This window comes from Carya illinoinensis, chromosome 11 (assembly GCF_018687715.1).
Source record: "Carya illinoinensis cultivar Pawnee chromosome 11, C.illinoinensisPawnee_v1, whole genome shotgun sequence".
Classification (NCBI taxonomy): domain Eukaryota; kingdom Viridiplantae; phylum Streptophyta; class Magnoliopsida; order Fagales; family Juglandaceae; genus Carya; species Carya illinoinensis.
In genome coordinates this window covers 19,155,560-19,170,140 of record NC_056762.1, presented here as the reverse complement: position 1 = coordinate 19,170,140, position 14,581 = coordinate 19,155,560, and the positions used below count along the sequence as shown (strand labels likewise).

Genomic DNA, 14,581 nt, shown 5'->3' with positions numbered 1-14,581 from the left:
ATGGGGTCTGTGCGATTTTCCTAAAAATCCATTCCCTGGTTCTCGTTCCGGTCCATCCGACCAGAGATGCGGTAAAAATTAAAAGGGGGGGTGCAACACGAGGACTTCCCAGGAGGTCACCCATCCTAGTACTACTCTCGCCCAAGCACGCTTAACTGCGGAGTTCTGATGGGATCCGGTGCATTAGTGCTGGTATGATCGCACCCATCATGCTACCAGCGAAAAACTAATATAATCCTATTACGACCTAGCCGCACCATGCCTATCCCATGCCAACCGGCGATCTGATCGATACCCATCGCTACGCGATGGGGTCGGTGCGATTTTCCTAAAAATCCATTCCCTGGTTCTCGTTCCGGTCCATCCGACCAGAGATGCGGTAAAAATTAAAAGGGGGGTGCAACACGAGGACTTCCCAGGAGGTCACCCATCCTAGTACTACTCTCGCCCATGCGCGCTTAACTGCGGAGTTCTGATGGGATCCGGTGCATTAGTGCTGGTATGATCGCACCCATCATGCTACCAGCGAAAAACTAATATAATCCTATTACGACCTAGCCGCACCCTGCCTATCTCATGCCAACCGGCGATCTGACCGATACCCATTGCTACGCGATGGGGTCGGTGCGATTTTCCTAAAAATCCATTCCCTGGTTCTCGTTCCGGTCCATCCGACCAGAGATGCGGTAAAAATTAAAAGGGAGGTGCAACACGAGGACTTCCCAGGAGGTCACCCATCCTAGTACTACTCTCGCCCAAGCACGCTTAACTGCGGAGTTCTGATGGGATCCGGTGCATTAGTGCTGGTATGATCGCACCCATCATGCTACCAGCGAAAAACTAATATAATCCTATTACGACCTAGCCGCACCCTGCCTATCCCATGCCAACTGGCGATCTGATTGATAGCGATGGGGTCGGTGCGATTTTCCTAAGAATCCATTGCCCGGTTGTCGTTCCGGTCCATCCGACCGGAGATGCGGTAAAAATAAAAAGGGGGGGTGCAACACGAGGACTTCCCAGGAGGTCACCCATCCTAGTACTACTCTCGCCCAAGCACGCTTAACTGCGGAGTTCTGATGGGATCCGGTGCATTAGTGCTGGTATGATCGCACCCATCATGCTACCAGCGAAAAACTAATATAATCCTATTACGACCTAGCCGCACCATGCCTATCCCATGCCAACCGGCGATCTGATCGATACCCATTGCTACGCGATGGGGTCGGTGCGATTTTCCTAAGAATCCATTGCCCGGTTGTCGTTCCGGTTCATCCGACCGGAGATGCGGTAAAAATAAAAAGGTGGGGTGCAACACGAGGACTTCCCAGGAGGTCACCCATCCTAGTACTACTCTCGCCCAAGCACGCTTAACTGCGGAGTTCTGATGGGATCCGGTGCATTAGTGCTGGTATGATCGCACCCATCATGCTACCAGCGAAAAACTAATATAATCCTATTACGACCTAGCCGCACCCTGCCTATCTCATGCCAACCGGCGATCTGACCGATACCCATTGCTACGCGATGGGGTCGGTGCGATTTTCCTAAAAATCCATTCCCTGGTTCTCGTTCCGGTCCATCCGACCAGAGATGCGGTAAAAATTAAAAGGGGGGGTGCAACACGAGGACTTCCCAGGAGGTCACCCATCCTAGTACTACTCTCGCCCAAGCACGCTTAACTGCGGAGTTCTGATGGGATCCGGTGCATTAGTGCTGGTATGATCGCACCCATCATGCTACCAGCGAAAAACTAATATAATCCTATTACGACCTAGCCGCACCCTGCCTATCCCATGCCAACTGGCGATCTGATTGATAGCGATGGGGTCGGTGCGATTTTCCTAAGAATCCATTGCCCGGTTGTCGTTCCGGTCCATCCGACCGGAGATGCGGTAAAAATAAAAAGGGGGGGGGCAACACGAGGACTTCCCAGGAGGTCACCCATCCTAGTACTACTCTCGCCCAAGCACGCTTAACTGCGGAGTTCTGATGGGATCCGGTGCATTAGTGCTGGTATGATCGCACCCATCATGCTACCAGCGAAAAACTAATATAATCCTATTACGACCTAGCCGCACCATGCCTATCCCATGCCAACCGGCGATCTGATCGATACCCATTGCTACGCGATGGGGTCGGTGCGATTTTCCTAAGAATCCATTGCCCGGTTGTCGTTCCGGTCCATCCGACCGGAGATGCGGTAAAAATAAAAAGGGGGGGTGCAACACGAGGACTTCCCACGAGGTCACCCATCCTAGTACTACTCTCGCCCAAGCACGCTTAACTGCGGAGTTCTGATGGGATCCGGTGCATTAGTGCTGGTATGATCGCACCCATCATGCTACCAGCGAAAAACTAATATAATCCTATTACGACCTAGCCGCACCCTGCCTATCCCATGCCAACCGGCGATCTGATCGATACCCATTGCTACGCGATGGGGTCGGTGCGATTTTCCTAAGAATCCATTGCCCGGTTCTCGTTCCGGTCCATCCGACCGGAGATGCGGTAAAAATTAAAAGGGGGGTGCAACACGAGGACTTCCCAGGAGGTCACCCATCCTAGTACTACTCTCGCCCAAGCACGCTTAACTGCGGAGTTCTGATGGGATCCGGTGCATTAGTGCTGGTATGATCGCACCCATCATGCTACCAGCGAAAAACTAATATAATCCTATTACGACCTAGCCGCACCCTGCCTATCCCATGCCAACCGGCGATCTGATTGATAGCGATGGGGTCGGTGCGATTTTCCTAAGAATCCATTGCCCGGTTGTCGTTCCGGTCCATCCGACCGGAGATGCGGTAAAAATAAAAAGGGGGGGTGCAACACGAGGACTTCCCACGAGGTCACCCATCCTAGTACTACTCTCGCCCAAGCACGCTTAACTGCGGAGTTCTGATGGGATCCGGTGCATTAGTGCTGGTATGATCGCACCCATCATGCTACCAGCGAAAAACTAATATAATCCTATTACGACCTAGCCGCACCCTGCCTATCCCATGCCAACTGGCGATCTGATTGATAGCGATGGGGTCGGTGCGATTTTCCTAAGAATCCATTGCCCGGTTGTCGTTCCGGTCCATCCGACCGGAGATGCGGTAAAAATAAAAAGGGGGGGGGCAACACGAGGACTTCCCAGGAGGTCACCCATCCTAGTACTACTCTCGCCCAAGCACGCTTAACTGCGGAGTTCTGATGGGATCCGGTGCATTAGTGCTGGTATGATCGCACCCATCATGCTACCAGCGAAAAACTAATATAATCCTATTACGACCTAGCCGCACCATGCCTATCCCATGCCAACCGGCGATCTGATCGATACCCATTGCTACGCGATGGGGTCGGTGCGATTTTCCTAAGAATCCATTGCCCGGTTGTCGTTCCGGTCCATCCGACCGGAGATGCGGTAAAAATAAAAAGGGGGGGTGCAACACGAGGACTTCCCACGAGGTCACCCATCCTAGTACTACTCTCGCCCAAGCACGCTTAACTGCGGAGTTCTGATGGGATCCGGTGCATTAGTGCTGGTATGATCGCACCCATCATGCTACCAGCGAAAAACTAATATAATCCTATTACGACCTAGCCGCACCCTGCCTATCCCATGCCAACCGGCGATCTGATCGATACCCATTGCTACGCGATGGGGTCGGTGCGATTTTCCTAAGAATCCATTGCCCGGTTCTCGTTCCGGTCCATCCGACCGGAGATGCGGTAAAAATAAAAAAGGGGGGTGCAACACGAGGACTTCCCAGGAGGTCACCCATCCTAGTACTACTCTCGCCCAAGCACGCTTAACTGCGGAGTTCTGATGGGATCCGGTGCATTAGTGCTGGTATGATCGCACCCATCATGCTACCAGCGAAAAACTAATATAATCCTATTACGACCTAGCCGCACCCTGCCTATCCCATGCCAACCGGCGATCAGATCGATACCCATTGCTACGCGATGGGGTCGGTGCGATTTTCCTAAGAATCCATTGCCCGGTTCTCGTTCCGGTCCATCCGACCGGAGATACGGTAAAAATAAAAAGGGGGGGTGCAACACGAGGACTTCCCAGGAGGTCACCCATCCTAGTACTACTCTCGCCCAAGCACGCTTAACTGCGGAGTTCTAATGGGATCCGGTGCATTAGTGTTGGTATGATCGCACCCATCATGCTACCAGCGAAAAACTAATATAATCCTATTACGACCTAGCCGCACCCTGCCTATCCCATGCCAACCGGCGATCTGATCGATACCCATCGCTACGCGATGGGGTCGGTGCGATTTTCCTAAGAATCCATTGCCCGGTTCTCGTTCCGGTCCTTCCGACCGGAGATGCGGTAAAAATAAAAAGGGGGGGTGCAACACGAGGACTTCCCAGGAGGTCACCCATCCTAGTACTACTCTCGCCCAAGCACGCTGAACTGCGGAGTTCTGATGGGATCCGGTGCATTAGTGCTGGTATGATCGCACCCATCATGCTACCAGCGAAAAACTAATATAATCCTATTACGACCTAGCCGCACCCTGCCTATCCCATGCCAACTGGCGATCTGATTGATAGCGATGGGGTCGGTGCGATTTTCCTAAGAATCCATTGCCCGGTTGTCGTTCCGGTCCATCCGACCGGAGATGCGGTAAAAATAAAAAGGGGGGGTGCAACACGAGGACTTCCCAGGAGGTCACCCATCCTAGTACTACTCTCGCCCAAGCACGCTTAACTGCGGAGTTCTGATGGGATCCGGTGCATTAGTGCTGGTATGATCGCACCCATCATGCTACCAGCGAAAAACTAATATAATCCTATTACGACCTAGCCGCACCCTGCCTATCTCATGCCAACCGGCGATCTGACCGATACCCATTGCTACGCGATGGGGTCTGTGCGATTTTCCTAAAAATCCATTCCCTGGTTCTCGTTCCGGTCCATCCGACCAGAGATGCGGTAAAAATTAAAAGGGGGGGTGCAACACGAGGACTTCCCAGGAGGTCACCCATCCTAGTACTACTCTCGCCCAAGCACGCTTAACTGCGGAGTTCTGATGGGATCCGGTGCATTAGTGCTGGTATGATCGCACCCATCATGCTACCAGCGAAAAACTAATATAATCCTATTACGACCTAGCCGCACCATGCCTATCCCATGCCAACCGGCGATCTGATCGATACCCATCGCTACGCGATGGGGTCGGTGCGATTTTCCTAAGAATCCATTGCCCGGTTGTCGTTCCGGTCCATCCGACCGGAGATGCGGTAAAAATAAAAAGGGGGGGTGCAACACGAGGACTTCCCAGGAGGTCACCCATCCTAGTACTACTCTCGCCCAAGCACGCTTAACTGCGGAGTTCTGATGGGATCCGGTGCATTAGTGCTGGTATGATCGCACCCATCATGCTACCAGCGAAAAACTAATATAATCCTATTACGACCTAGCCGCACCCTGCCTATCTCATGCCAACCGGCGATCTGACCGATACCCATTGCTACGCGATGGGGTCGGTGCGATTTTCCTAAAAATCCATTCCCTGGTTCTCGTTCCGGTCCATCCGACCAGAGATGCGGTAAAAATTAAAAGGGGGGTGCAACACGAGGACTTCCCAGGAGGTCACCCATCCTAGTACTACTCTCGCCCAAGCACGCTTAACTGCGGAGTTCTGATGGGATCCGGTGCATTAGTGCTGGTATGATCGCACCCATCATGCTACCAGCGAAAAACTAATATAATCCTATTACGACCTAGCCGCACCCTGCCTATCTCATGCCAACCGGCGATCTGACCGATACCCATTGCTACGCGATGGGGTCGGTGCGATTTTCCTAAAAATCCATTCCCTGGTTCTCGTTCCGGTCCATCCGACCAGAGATGCGGTAAAAATTAAAAGGGAGGTGCAACACGAGGACTTCCCAGGAGGTCACCCATCCTAGTACTACTCTCGCCCAAGCACGCTTAACTGCGGAGTTCTGATGGGATCCGGTGCATTAGTGCTGGTATGATCGCACCCATCATGCTACCAGCGAAAAACTAATATAATCCTATTACGACCTAGCCGCACCCTGCCTATCCCATGCCAACTGGCGATCTGATTGATAGCGATGGGGTCGGTGCGATTTTCCTAAGAATCCATTGCCCGGTTGTCGTTCCGGTCCATCCGACCGGAGATGCGGTAAAAATAAAAAGGGGGGGTGCAACACGAGGACTTCCCAGGAGGTCACCCATCCTAGTACTACTCTCGCCCAAGCACGCTTAACTGCGGAGTTCTGATGGGATCCGGTGCATTAGTGCTGGTATGATCGCACCCATCATGCTACCAGCGAAAAACTAATATAATCCTATTACGACCTAGCCGCACCATGCCTATCCCATGCCAACCGGCGATCTGATCGATACCCATTGCTACGCGATGGGGTCGGTGCGATTTTCCTAAGAATCCATTGCCCGGTTGTCGTTCCGGTTCATCCGACCGGAGATGCGGTAAAAATAAAAAGGTGGGGTGCAACACGAGGACTTCCCAGGAGGTCACCCATCCTAGTACTACTCTCGCCCAAGCACGCTTAACTGCGGAGTTCTGATGGGATCCGGTGCATTAGTGCTGGTATGATCGCACCCATCATGCTACCAGCGAAAAACTAATATAATCCTATTACGACCTAGCCGCACCCTGCCTATCTCATGCCAACCGGCGATCTGACCGATACCCATTGCTACGCGATGGGGTCGGTGCGATTTTCCTAAAAATCCATTCCCTGGTTCTCGTTCCGGTCCATCCGACCAGAGATGCGGTAAAAATTAAAAGGGGGGGTGCAACACGAGGACTTCCCAGGAGGTCACCCATCCTAGTACTACTCTCGCCCAAGCACGCTTAACTGCGGAGTTCTGATGGGATCCGGTGCATTAGTGCTGGTATGATCGCACCCATCATGCTACCAGCGAAAAACTAATATAATCCTATTACGACCTAGCCGCACCCTGCCTATCCCATGCCAACTGGCGATCTGATTGATAGCGATGGGGTCGGTGCGATTTTCCTAAGAATCCATTGCCCGGTTGTCGTTCCGGTCCATCCGACCGGAGATGCGGTAAAAATAAAAAGGGGGGGGGGCAACACGAGGACTTCCCAGGAGGTCACCCATCCTAGTACTACTCTCGCCCAAGCACGCTTAACTGCGGAGTTCTGATGGGATCCGGTGCATTAGTGCTGGTATGATCGCACCCATCATGCTACCAGCGAAAAACTAATATAATCCTATTACGACCTAGCCGCACCATGCCTATCCCATGCCAACCGGCGATCTGATCGATACCCATTGCTACGCGATGGGGTCGGTGCGATTTTCCTAAGAATCCATTGCCCGGTTGTCGTTCCGGTCCATCCGACCGGAGATGCGGTAAAAATAAAAAGGGGGGGTGCAACACGAGGACTTCCCACGAGGTCACCCATCCTAGTACTACTCTCGCCCAAGCACGCTTAACTGCGGAGTTCTGATGGGATCCGGTGCATTAGTGCTGGTATGATCGCACCCATCATGCTACCAGCGAAAAACTAATATAATCCTATTACGACCTAGCCGCACCCTGCCTATCCCATGCCAACCGGCGATCTGATCGATACCCATTGCTACGCGATGGGGTCGGTGCGATTTTCCTAAGAATCCATTGCCCGGTTCTCGTTCCGGTCCATCCGACCGGAGATGCGGTAAAAATTAAAAGGGGGGGTGCAACACGAGGACTTCCCAGGAGGTCACCCATCCTAGTACTACTCTCGCCCAAGCACGCTTAACTGCGGAGTTCTGATGGGATCCGGTGCATTAGTGCTGGTATGATCGCACCCATCATGCTACCAGCGAAAAACTAATATAATCCTATTACGACCTAGCCGCACCCTGCCTATCCCATGCCAACCGGCGATCTGATTGATAGCGATGGGGTCGGTGCGATTTTCCTAAGAATCCATTGCCCGGTTGTCGTTCCGGTCCATCCGACCGGAGATGCGGTAAAAATAAAAAGGGGGGGTGCAACACGAGGACTTCCCACGAGGTCACCCATCCTAGTACTACTCTCGCCCAAGCACGCTTAACTGCGGAGTTCTGATGGGATCCGGTGCATTAGTGCTGGTATGATCGCACCCATCATGCTACCAGCGAAAAACTAATATAATCCTATTACGACCTAGCCGCACCCTGCCTATCCCATGCCAACTGGCGATCTGATTGATAGCGATGGGGTCGGTGCGATTTTCCTAAGAATCCATTGCCCGGTTGTCGTTCCGGTCCATCCGACCGGAGATGCGGTAAAAATAAAAAGGGGGGGGGGCAACACGAGGACTTCCCAGGAGGTCACCCATCCTAGTACTACTCTCGCCCAAGCACGCTTAACTGCGGAGTTCTGATGGGATCCGGTGCATTAGTGCTGGTATGATCGCACCCATCATGCTACCAGCGAAAAACTAATATAATCCTATTACGACCTAGCCGCACCATGCCTATCCCATGCCAACCGGCGATCTGATCGATACCCATTGCTACGCGATGGGGTCGGTGCGATTTTCCTAAGAATCCATTGCCCGGTTGTCGTTCCGGTCCATCCGACCGGAGATGCGGTAAAAATAAAAAGGGGGGGTGCAACACGAGGACTTCCCACGAGGTCACCCATCCTAGTACTACTCTCGCCCAAGCACGCTTAACTGCGGAGTTCTGATGGGATCCGGTGCATTAGTGCTGGTATGATCGCACCCATCATGCTACCAGCGAAAAACTAATATAATCCTATTACGACCTAGCCGCACCCTGCCTATCCCATGCCAACCGGCGATCTGATCGATACCCATTGCTACGCGATGGGGTCGGTGCGATTTTCCTAAGAATCCATTGCCCGGTTCTCGTTCCGGTCCATCCGACCGGAGATGCGGTAAAAATAAAAAAGGGGGGTGCAACACGAGGACTTCCCAGGAGGTCACCCATCCTAGTACTACTCTCGCCCAAGCACGCTTAACTGCGGAGTTCTGATGGGATCCGGTGCATTAGTGCTGGTATGATCGCACCCATCATGCTACCAGCGAAAAACTAATATAATCCTATTACGACCTAGCCGCACCCTGCCTATCCCATGCCAACCGGCGATCAGATCGATACCCATTGCTACGCGATGGGGTCGGTGCGATTTTCCTAAGAATCCATTGCCCGGTTCTCGTTCCGGTCCATCCGACCGGAGATACGGTAAAAATAAAAAGGGGGGGTGCAACACGAGGACTTCCCAGGAGGTCACCCATCCTAGTACTACTCTCGCCCAAGCACGCTTAACTGCGGAGTTCTAATGGGATCCGGTGCATTAGTGTTGGTATGATCGCACCCATCATGCTACCAGCGAAAAACTAATATAATCCTATTACGACCTAGCCGCACCCTGCCTATCCCATGCCAACCGGCGATCTGATCGATACCCATCGCTACGCGATGGGGTCGGTGCGATTTTCCTAAGAATCCATTGCCCGGTTCTCGTTCCGGTCCTTCCGACCGGAGATGCGGTAAAAATAAAAAGGGGGGGTGCAACACGAGGACTTCCCAGGAGGTCACCCATCCTAGTACTACTCTCGCCCAAGCACGCTGAACTGCGGAGTTCTGATGGGATCCGGTGCATTAGTGCTGGTATGATCGCACCCATCATGCTACCAGCGAAAAACTAATATAATCCTATTACGACCTAGCCGCACCCTGCCTATCCCATGCCAACTGGCGATCTGATTGATAGCGATGGGGTCGGTGCGATTTTCCTAAGAATCCATTGCCCGGTTGTCGTTCCGGTCCATCCGACCGGAGATGCGGTAAAAATAAAAAGGGGGGGTGCAACACGAGGACTTCCCAGGAGGTCACCCATCCTAGTACTACTCTCGCCCAAGCACGCTTAACTGCGGAGTTCTGATGGGATCCGGTGCATTAGTGCTGGTATGATCGCACCCATCATGCTACCAGCGAAAAACTAATATAATCCTATTACGACCTAGCCGCACCCTGCCTATCTCATGCCAACCGGCGATCTGACCGATACCCATTGCTACGCGATGGGGTCTGTGCGATTTTCCTAAAAATCCATTCCCTGGTTCTCGTTCCGGTCCATCCGACCAGAGATGCGGTAAAAATTAAAAGGGGGGGTGCAACACGAGGACTTCCCAGGAGGTCACCCATCCTAGTACTACTCTCGCCCAAGCACGCTTAACTGCGGAGTTCTGATGGGATCCGGTGCATTAGTGCTGGTATGATCGCACCCATCATGCTACCAGCGAAAAACTAATATAATCCTATTACGACCTAGCCGCACCATGCCTATCCCATGCCAACCGGCGATCTGATCGATACCCATCGCTACGCGATGGGGTCGGTGCGATTTTCCTAAGAATCCATTGCCCGGTTGTCGTTCCGGTCCATCCGACCGGAGATGCGGTAAAAATAAAAAGGGGGGGTGCAACACGAGGACTTCCCAGGAGGTCACCCATCCTAGTACTACTCTCGCCCAAGCACGCTTAACTGCGGAGTTCTGATGGGATCCGGTGCATTAGTGCTGGTATGATCGCACCCATCATGCTACCAGCGAAAAACTAATATAATCCTATTACGACCTAGCCGCACCCTGCCTATCTCATGCCAACCGGCGATCTGACCGATACCCATTGCTACGCGATGGGGTCGGTGCGATTTTCCTAAAAATCCATTCCCTGGTTCTCGTTCCGGTCCATCCGACCAGAGATGCGGTAAAAATTAAAAGGGGGGTGCAACACGAGGACTTCCCAGGAGGTCACCCATCCTAGTACTACTCTCGCCCAAGCACGCTTAACTGCGGAGTTCTGATGGGATCCGGTGCATTAGTGCTGGTATGATCGCACCCATCATGCTACCAGCGAAAAACTAATATAATCCTATTACGACCTAGCCGCACCCTGCCTATCCCATGCCAACCGGCGATCTGATTGATAGCGATGGGGTCGGTGCGATTTTCCTAAGAATCCATTGCCCGGTTGTCGTTCCGGTCCATCCGACCGGAGATGCGGTAAAAATAAAAAGGGGGGGTGCAACACGAGGACTTCCCAGGAGGTCACCCATCCTAGTACTACTCTCGCCCAAGCACGCTTAACTGCGGAGTTCTGATGGGATCCGGTGCATTAGTGCTGGTATGATCGCACCCATCATGCTACCAGCGAAAAACTAATATAATCCTATTACGACCTAGCCGCACCATGCCTATCCCATGCCAACCGGCGATCTGATCGATACCCATCGCTATGCGATGGGGTCGGTGCGATTTTCCTAAGAATCCATTGCCCGGTTGTCGTTCCGGTCCATCCGACCGGAGATGCGGTAAAAATAAAAAGGGGGGGTGCAACACGAGGACTTCCCAGGAGGTCACCCATCCTAGTACTACTCTCGCCCAAGCACGCTTAACTGCGGAGTTCTGATGGGATCCGGTGCATTAGTGCTGGTATGATCGCACCCATCATGCTACCAGCGAAAAACTAATATAATCCTATTACGACCTAGCCGCACCCTGCCTATCCCATGCCAACCGGCGATCTGATTGATAGCGATGGGGTCGGTGCGATTTTCCTAAGAATCCATTGCCCGGTTGTCGTTCCGGTCCATCCGACCGGAGATGCGGTAAAAATAAAAAGGGGGGGGGCAACACGAGGACTTCCCAGGAGGTCACCCATCCTAGTACTACTCTCGCCCAAGCACGCTTAACTGCGGAGTTCTGATGGGATCCGGTGCATTAGTGCTGGTATGATCGCACCCATCATGCTACCAGCGAAAAACTAATATAATCCTATTACGACCTAGCCGCACCATGCCTATCCCATGCCAACCGGCGATCTGATCGATACCCATTGCTACGCGATGGGGTCGGTGCGATTTTCCTAAGAATCCATTGCCCGGTTGTCGTTCCGGTCCATCCGACCGGAGATGCGGTAAAAATAAAAAGGGGGGGTGCAACACGAGGACTTCCCACGAGGTCACCCATCCTAGTACTACTCTCGCCCAAGCACGCTTAACTGCGGAGTTCTGATGGGATCCGGTGCATTAGTGCTGGTATGATCGCACCCATCATGCTACCAGCGAAAAACTAATATAATCCTATTACGACCTAGCCGCACCCTGCCTATCCCATGCCAACCGGCGATCTGATCGATACCCATTGCTACGCGATGGGGTCGGTGCGATTTTCCTAAGAATCCATTGCCCGGTTCTCGTTCCGGTCCATCCGACCGGAGATGCGGTAAAAATAAAAAAGGGGGGTGCAACACGAGGACTTCCCAGGAGGTCACCCATCCTAGTACTACTCTCGCCCAAGCACGCTTAACTGCGGAGTTCTGATGGGATCCGGTGCATTAGTGCTGGTATGATCGCACCCATCATGCTACCAGCGAAAAACTAATATAATCCTATTACGACCTAGCCGCACCCTGCCTATCCCATGCCAACCGGCGATCAGATCGATACCCATTGCTACGCGATGGGGTCGGTGCGATTTTCCTAAGAATCCATTGCCCGGTTCTCGTTCCGGTCCATCCGACCGGAGATACGGTAAAAATAAAAAGGGGGGGTGCAACACGAGGACTTCCCAGGAGGTCACCCATCCTAGTACTACTCTCGCCCAAGCACGCTTAACTGCGGAGTTCTAATGGGATCCGGTGCATTAGTGTTGGTATGATCGCACCCATCATGCTACCAGCGAAAAACTAATATAATCCTATTACGACCTAGCCGCACCCTGCCTATCCCATGCCAACCGGCGATCTGATCGATACCCATCGCTACGCGATGGGGTCGGTGCGATTTTCCTAAGAATCCATTGCCCGGTTCTCGTTCCGGTCCTTCCGACCGGAGATGCGGTAAAAATAAAAAGGGGGGGTGCAACACGAGGACTTCCCAGGAGGTCACCCATCCTAGTACTACTCTCGCCCAAGCACGCTGAACTGCGGAGTTCTGATGGGATCCGGTGCATTAGTGCTGGTATGATCGCACCCATCATGCTACCAGCGAAAAACTAATATAATCCTATTACGACCTAGCCGCACCCTGCCTATCCCATGCCAACTGGCGATCTGATTGATAGCGATGGGGTCGGTGCGATTTTCCTAAGAATCCATTGCCCGGTTGTCGTTCCGGTCCATCCGACCGGAGATGCGGTAAAAATAAAAAGGGGGGGTGCAACACGAGGACTTCCCAGGAGGTCACCCATCCTAGTACTACTCTCGCCCAAGCACGCTTAACTGCGGAGTTCTGATGGGATCCGGTGCATTAGTGCTGGTATGATCGCACCCATCATGCTACCAGCGAAAAACTAATATAATCCTATTACGACCTAGCCGCACCCTGCCTATCTCATGCCAACCGGCGATCTGACCGATACCCATTGCTACGCGATGGGGTCTGTGCGATTTTCCTAAAAATCCATTCCCTGGTTCTCGTTCCGGTCCATCCGACCAGAGATGCGGTAAAAATTAAAAGGGGGGGTGCAACACGAGGACTTCCCAGGAGGTCACCCATCCTAGTACTACTCTCGCCCAAGCACGCTTAACTGCGGAGTTCTGATGGGATCCGGTGCATTAGTGCTGGTATGATCGCACCCATCATGCTACCAGCGAAAAACTAATATAATCCTATTACGACCTAGCCGCACCATGCCTATCCCATGCCAACCGGCGATCTGATCGATACCCATCGCTACGCGATGGGGTCGGTGCGATTTTCCTAAGAATCCATTGCCCGGTTGTCGTTCCGGTCCATCCGACCGGAGATGCGGTAAAAATAAAAAGGGGGGGTGCAACACGAGGACTTCCCAGGAGGTCACCCATCCTAGTACTACTCTCGCCCAAGCACGCTTAACTGCGGAGTTCTGATGGGATCCGGTGCATTAGTGCTGGTATGATCGCACCCATCATGCTACCAGCGAAAAACTAATATAATCCTATTACGACCTAGCCGCACCCTGCCTATCTCATGCCAACCGGCGATCTGACCGATACCCATTGCTACGCGATGGGGTCGGTGCGATTTTCCTAAAAATCCATTCCCTGGTTCTCGTTCCGGTCCATCCGACCAGAGATGCGGTAAAAATTAAAAGGGGGGTGCAACACGAGGACTTCCCAGGAGGTCACCCATCCTAGTACTACTCTCGCCCAAGCACGCTTAACTGCGGAGTTCTGATGGGATCCGGTGCATTAGTGCTGGTATGATCGCACCCATCATGCTACCAGCGAAAAACTAATATAATCCTATTACGACCTAGCCGCACCCTGCCTATCCCATGCCAACCGGCGATCTGATTGATAGCGATGGGGTCGGTGCGATTTTCCTAAGAATCCATTGCCCGGTTGTCGTTCCGGTCCATCCGACCGGAGATGCGGTAAAAATAAAAAGGGGGGGTGCAACACGAGGACTTCCCAGGAGGTCACCCATCCTAGTACTACTCTCGCCCAAGCACGCTTAACTGCGGAGTTCTGATGGGATCCGGTGCATTAGTGCTGGTATGATCGCACCCATCATGCTACCAGCGAAAAACTAATATAATCCTATTACGACCTAGCCGCACCATGCCT

The 14,581-nt window shown here is 52.7% G+C and overlaps 48 non-coding genes across 48 annotated transcripts; all 48 read right to left on the bottom strand.

Moving 5' to 3' along the window:
- Nucleotides 1–87: 87 nt before the first annotated feature.
- LOC122285334 lies at nucleotides 88–206 on the bottom strand. The gene has a single exon (XR_006232676.1). It is a non-coding gene; the product is annotated as a 5S ribosomal RNA (ribosomal RNA).
- Nucleotides 207–394: 188 nt separating this feature from the next.
- On the bottom strand, nucleotides 395–513 carry LOC122288430. The gene has a single exon (XR_006235691.1). It is a non-coding gene; the product is annotated as a 5S ribosomal RNA (ribosomal RNA).
- A 188-nt stretch (nucleotides 514–701) lies between these two features.
- Nucleotides 702–820, bottom strand: LOC122287337. Its single transcript, XR_006234635.1, has one exon. It is a non-coding gene; the product is annotated as a 5S ribosomal RNA (ribosomal RNA).
- Nucleotides 821–998: 178 nt separating this feature from the next.
- LOC122285333 lies at nucleotides 999–1,117 on the bottom strand. The gene has a single exon (XR_006232675.1). It is a non-coding gene; the product is annotated as a 5S ribosomal RNA (ribosomal RNA).
- A 189-nt stretch (nucleotides 1,118–1,306) lies between these two features.
- Nucleotides 1,307–1,425, bottom strand: LOC122285332. Its single transcript, XR_006232674.1, has one exon. It is a non-coding gene; the product is annotated as a 5S ribosomal RNA (ribosomal RNA).
- A 189-nt stretch (nucleotides 1,426–1,614) lies between these two features.
- Nucleotides 1,615–1,733, bottom strand: LOC122285331. The gene has a single exon (XR_006232673.1). It is a non-coding gene; the product is annotated as a 5S ribosomal RNA (ribosomal RNA).
- Nucleotides 1,734–1,911: 178 nt separating this feature from the next.
- On the bottom strand, nucleotides 1,912–2,030 carry LOC122287748. Its single transcript, XR_006235035.1, has one exon. It is a non-coding gene; the product is annotated as a 5S ribosomal RNA (ribosomal RNA).
- A 189-nt stretch (nucleotides 2,031–2,219) lies between these two features.
- LOC122287110 lies at nucleotides 2,220–2,338 on the bottom strand. Its single transcript, XR_006234417.1, has one exon. It is a non-coding gene; the product is annotated as a 5S ribosomal RNA (ribosomal RNA).
- A 188-nt stretch (nucleotides 2,339–2,526) lies between these two features.
- LOC122285330 lies at nucleotides 2,527–2,645 on the bottom strand. The gene has a single exon (XR_006232672.1). It is a non-coding gene; the product is annotated as a 5S ribosomal RNA (ribosomal RNA).
- A 178-nt stretch (nucleotides 2,646–2,823) lies between these two features.
- On the bottom strand, nucleotides 2,824–2,942 carry LOC122287109. The gene has a single exon (XR_006234416.1). It is a non-coding gene; the product is annotated as a 5S ribosomal RNA (ribosomal RNA).
- A 178-nt stretch (nucleotides 2,943–3,120) lies between these two features.
- LOC122287747 lies at nucleotides 3,121–3,239 on the bottom strand. The gene has a single exon (XR_006235034.1). It is a non-coding gene; the product is annotated as a 5S ribosomal RNA (ribosomal RNA).
- Nucleotides 3,240–3,428: 189 nt separating this feature from the next.
- LOC122287107 lies at nucleotides 3,429–3,547 on the bottom strand. Its single transcript, XR_006234414.1, has one exon. It is a non-coding gene; the product is annotated as a 5S ribosomal RNA (ribosomal RNA).
- A 189-nt stretch (nucleotides 3,548–3,736) lies between these two features.
- Nucleotides 3,737–3,855, bottom strand: LOC122285328. The gene has a single exon (XR_006232669.1). It is a non-coding gene; the product is annotated as a 5S ribosomal RNA (ribosomal RNA).
- Nucleotides 3,856–4,044: 189 nt separating this feature from the next.
- LOC122288584 lies at nucleotides 4,045–4,163 on the bottom strand. The gene has a single exon (XR_006235841.1). It is a non-coding gene; the product is annotated as a 5S ribosomal RNA (ribosomal RNA).
- A 189-nt stretch (nucleotides 4,164–4,352) lies between these two features.
- LOC122288244 lies at nucleotides 4,353–4,471 on the bottom strand. Its single transcript, XR_006235513.1, has one exon. It is a non-coding gene; the product is annotated as a 5S ribosomal RNA (ribosomal RNA).
- Nucleotides 4,472–4,649: 178 nt separating this feature from the next.
- Nucleotides 4,650–4,768, bottom strand: LOC122285327. The gene has a single exon (XR_006232668.1). It is a non-coding gene; the product is annotated as a 5S ribosomal RNA (ribosomal RNA).
- A 189-nt stretch (nucleotides 4,769–4,957) lies between these two features.
- On the bottom strand, nucleotides 4,958–5,076 carry LOC122285326. The gene has a single exon (XR_006232667.1). It is a non-coding gene; the product is annotated as a 5S ribosomal RNA (ribosomal RNA).
- A 189-nt stretch (nucleotides 5,077–5,265) lies between these two features.
- LOC122285325 lies at nucleotides 5,266–5,384 on the bottom strand. Its single transcript, XR_006232666.1, has one exon. It is a non-coding gene; the product is annotated as a 5S ribosomal RNA (ribosomal RNA).
- A 188-nt stretch (nucleotides 5,385–5,572) lies between these two features.
- Nucleotides 5,573–5,691, bottom strand: LOC122285324. Its single transcript, XR_006232665.1, has one exon. It is a non-coding gene; the product is annotated as a 5S ribosomal RNA (ribosomal RNA).
- Nucleotides 5,692–5,879: 188 nt separating this feature from the next.
- On the bottom strand, nucleotides 5,880–5,998 carry LOC122287336. Its single transcript, XR_006234634.1, has one exon. It is a non-coding gene; the product is annotated as a 5S ribosomal RNA (ribosomal RNA).
- A 178-nt stretch (nucleotides 5,999–6,176) lies between these two features.
- On the bottom strand, nucleotides 6,177–6,295 carry LOC122285323. The gene has a single exon (XR_006232664.1). It is a non-coding gene; the product is annotated as a 5S ribosomal RNA (ribosomal RNA).
- A 189-nt stretch (nucleotides 6,296–6,484) lies between these two features.
- On the bottom strand, nucleotides 6,485–6,603 carry LOC122285322. The gene has a single exon (XR_006232663.1). It is a non-coding gene; the product is annotated as a 5S ribosomal RNA (ribosomal RNA).
- Nucleotides 6,604–6,792: 189 nt separating this feature from the next.
- On the bottom strand, nucleotides 6,793–6,911 carry LOC122285321. Its single transcript, XR_006232662.1, has one exon. It is a non-coding gene; the product is annotated as a 5S ribosomal RNA (ribosomal RNA).
- Nucleotides 6,912–7,090: 179 nt separating this feature from the next.
- Nucleotides 7,091–7,209, bottom strand: LOC122287745. Its single transcript, XR_006235033.1, has one exon. It is a non-coding gene; the product is annotated as a 5S ribosomal RNA (ribosomal RNA).
- Nucleotides 7,210–7,398: 189 nt separating this feature from the next.
- Nucleotides 7,399–7,517, bottom strand: LOC122287106. Its single transcript, XR_006234413.1, has one exon. It is a non-coding gene; the product is annotated as a 5S ribosomal RNA (ribosomal RNA).
- Nucleotides 7,518–7,706: 189 nt separating this feature from the next.
- LOC122285320 lies at nucleotides 7,707–7,825 on the bottom strand. The gene has a single exon (XR_006232661.1). It is a non-coding gene; the product is annotated as a 5S ribosomal RNA (ribosomal RNA).
- Nucleotides 7,826–8,003: 178 nt separating this feature from the next.
- Nucleotides 8,004–8,122, bottom strand: LOC122287105. Its single transcript, XR_006234412.1, has one exon. It is a non-coding gene; the product is annotated as a 5S ribosomal RNA (ribosomal RNA).
- Nucleotides 8,123–8,301: 179 nt separating this feature from the next.
- On the bottom strand, nucleotides 8,302–8,420 carry LOC122287744. Its single transcript, XR_006235032.1, has one exon. It is a non-coding gene; the product is annotated as a 5S ribosomal RNA (ribosomal RNA).
- Nucleotides 8,421–8,609: 189 nt separating this feature from the next.
- Nucleotides 8,610–8,728, bottom strand: LOC122287104. Its single transcript, XR_006234411.1, has one exon. It is a non-coding gene; the product is annotated as a 5S ribosomal RNA (ribosomal RNA).
- Nucleotides 8,729–8,917: 189 nt separating this feature from the next.
- On the bottom strand, nucleotides 8,918–9,036 carry LOC122285319. The gene has a single exon (XR_006232660.1). It is a non-coding gene; the product is annotated as a 5S ribosomal RNA (ribosomal RNA).
- A 189-nt stretch (nucleotides 9,037–9,225) lies between these two features.
- LOC122288583 lies at nucleotides 9,226–9,344 on the bottom strand. The gene has a single exon (XR_006235840.1). It is a non-coding gene; the product is annotated as a 5S ribosomal RNA (ribosomal RNA).
- A 189-nt stretch (nucleotides 9,345–9,533) lies between these two features.
- LOC122288243 lies at nucleotides 9,534–9,652 on the bottom strand. Its single transcript, XR_006235512.1, has one exon. It is a non-coding gene; the product is annotated as a 5S ribosomal RNA (ribosomal RNA).
- A 178-nt stretch (nucleotides 9,653–9,830) lies between these two features.
- LOC122285317 lies at nucleotides 9,831–9,949 on the bottom strand. The gene has a single exon (XR_006232658.1). It is a non-coding gene; the product is annotated as a 5S ribosomal RNA (ribosomal RNA).
- Nucleotides 9,950–10,138: 189 nt separating this feature from the next.
- Nucleotides 10,139–10,257, bottom strand: LOC122285316. The gene has a single exon (XR_006232657.1). It is a non-coding gene; the product is annotated as a 5S ribosomal RNA (ribosomal RNA).
- A 189-nt stretch (nucleotides 10,258–10,446) lies between these two features.
- Nucleotides 10,447–10,565, bottom strand: LOC122285315. The gene has a single exon (XR_006232656.1). It is a non-coding gene; the product is annotated as a 5S ribosomal RNA (ribosomal RNA).
- Nucleotides 10,566–10,753: 188 nt separating this feature from the next.
- On the bottom strand, nucleotides 10,754–10,872 carry LOC122285314. Its single transcript, XR_006232655.1, has one exon. It is a non-coding gene; the product is annotated as a 5S ribosomal RNA (ribosomal RNA).
- Nucleotides 10,873–11,050: 178 nt separating this feature from the next.
- LOC122285313 lies at nucleotides 11,051–11,169 on the bottom strand. Its single transcript, XR_006232654.1, has one exon. It is a non-coding gene; the product is annotated as a 5S ribosomal RNA (ribosomal RNA).
- Nucleotides 11,170–11,358: 189 nt separating this feature from the next.
- On the bottom strand, nucleotides 11,359–11,477 carry LOC122285312. The gene has a single exon (XR_006232653.1). It is a non-coding gene; the product is annotated as a 5S ribosomal RNA (ribosomal RNA).
- Nucleotides 11,478–11,655: 178 nt separating this feature from the next.
- LOC122287743 lies at nucleotides 11,656–11,774 on the bottom strand. The gene has a single exon (XR_006235031.1). It is a non-coding gene; the product is annotated as a 5S ribosomal RNA (ribosomal RNA).
- Nucleotides 11,775–11,963: 189 nt separating this feature from the next.
- On the bottom strand, nucleotides 11,964–12,082 carry LOC122287103. The gene has a single exon (XR_006234410.1). It is a non-coding gene; the product is annotated as a 5S ribosomal RNA (ribosomal RNA).
- A 189-nt stretch (nucleotides 12,083–12,271) lies between these two features.
- Nucleotides 12,272–12,390, bottom strand: LOC122285311. Its single transcript, XR_006232652.1, has one exon. It is a non-coding gene; the product is annotated as a 5S ribosomal RNA (ribosomal RNA).
- Nucleotides 12,391–12,579: 189 nt separating this feature from the next.
- On the bottom strand, nucleotides 12,580–12,698 carry LOC122288582. Its single transcript, XR_006235839.1, has one exon. It is a non-coding gene; the product is annotated as a 5S ribosomal RNA (ribosomal RNA).
- Nucleotides 12,699–12,887: 189 nt separating this feature from the next.
- Nucleotides 12,888–13,006, bottom strand: LOC122288241. Its single transcript, XR_006235510.1, has one exon. It is a non-coding gene; the product is annotated as a 5S ribosomal RNA (ribosomal RNA).
- A 178-nt stretch (nucleotides 13,007–13,184) lies between these two features.
- LOC122285310 lies at nucleotides 13,185–13,303 on the bottom strand. The gene has a single exon (XR_006232651.1). It is a non-coding gene; the product is annotated as a 5S ribosomal RNA (ribosomal RNA).
- Nucleotides 13,304–13,492: 189 nt separating this feature from the next.
- LOC122285309 lies at nucleotides 13,493–13,611 on the bottom strand. The gene has a single exon (XR_006232650.1). It is a non-coding gene; the product is annotated as a 5S ribosomal RNA (ribosomal RNA).
- Nucleotides 13,612–13,800: 189 nt separating this feature from the next.
- On the bottom strand, nucleotides 13,801–13,919 carry LOC122285308. The gene has a single exon (XR_006232649.1). It is a non-coding gene; the product is annotated as a 5S ribosomal RNA (ribosomal RNA).
- A 188-nt stretch (nucleotides 13,920–14,107) lies between these two features.
- LOC122285306 lies at nucleotides 14,108–14,226 on the bottom strand. The gene has a single exon (XR_006232647.1). It is a non-coding gene; the product is annotated as a 5S ribosomal RNA (ribosomal RNA).
- Nucleotides 14,227–14,404: 178 nt separating this feature from the next.
- LOC122285305 lies at nucleotides 14,405–14,523 on the bottom strand. Its single transcript, XR_006232646.1, has one exon. It is a non-coding gene; the product is annotated as a 5S ribosomal RNA (ribosomal RNA).
- Between the last annotated feature and the right edge of the window lie 58 nt (nucleotides 14,524–14,581).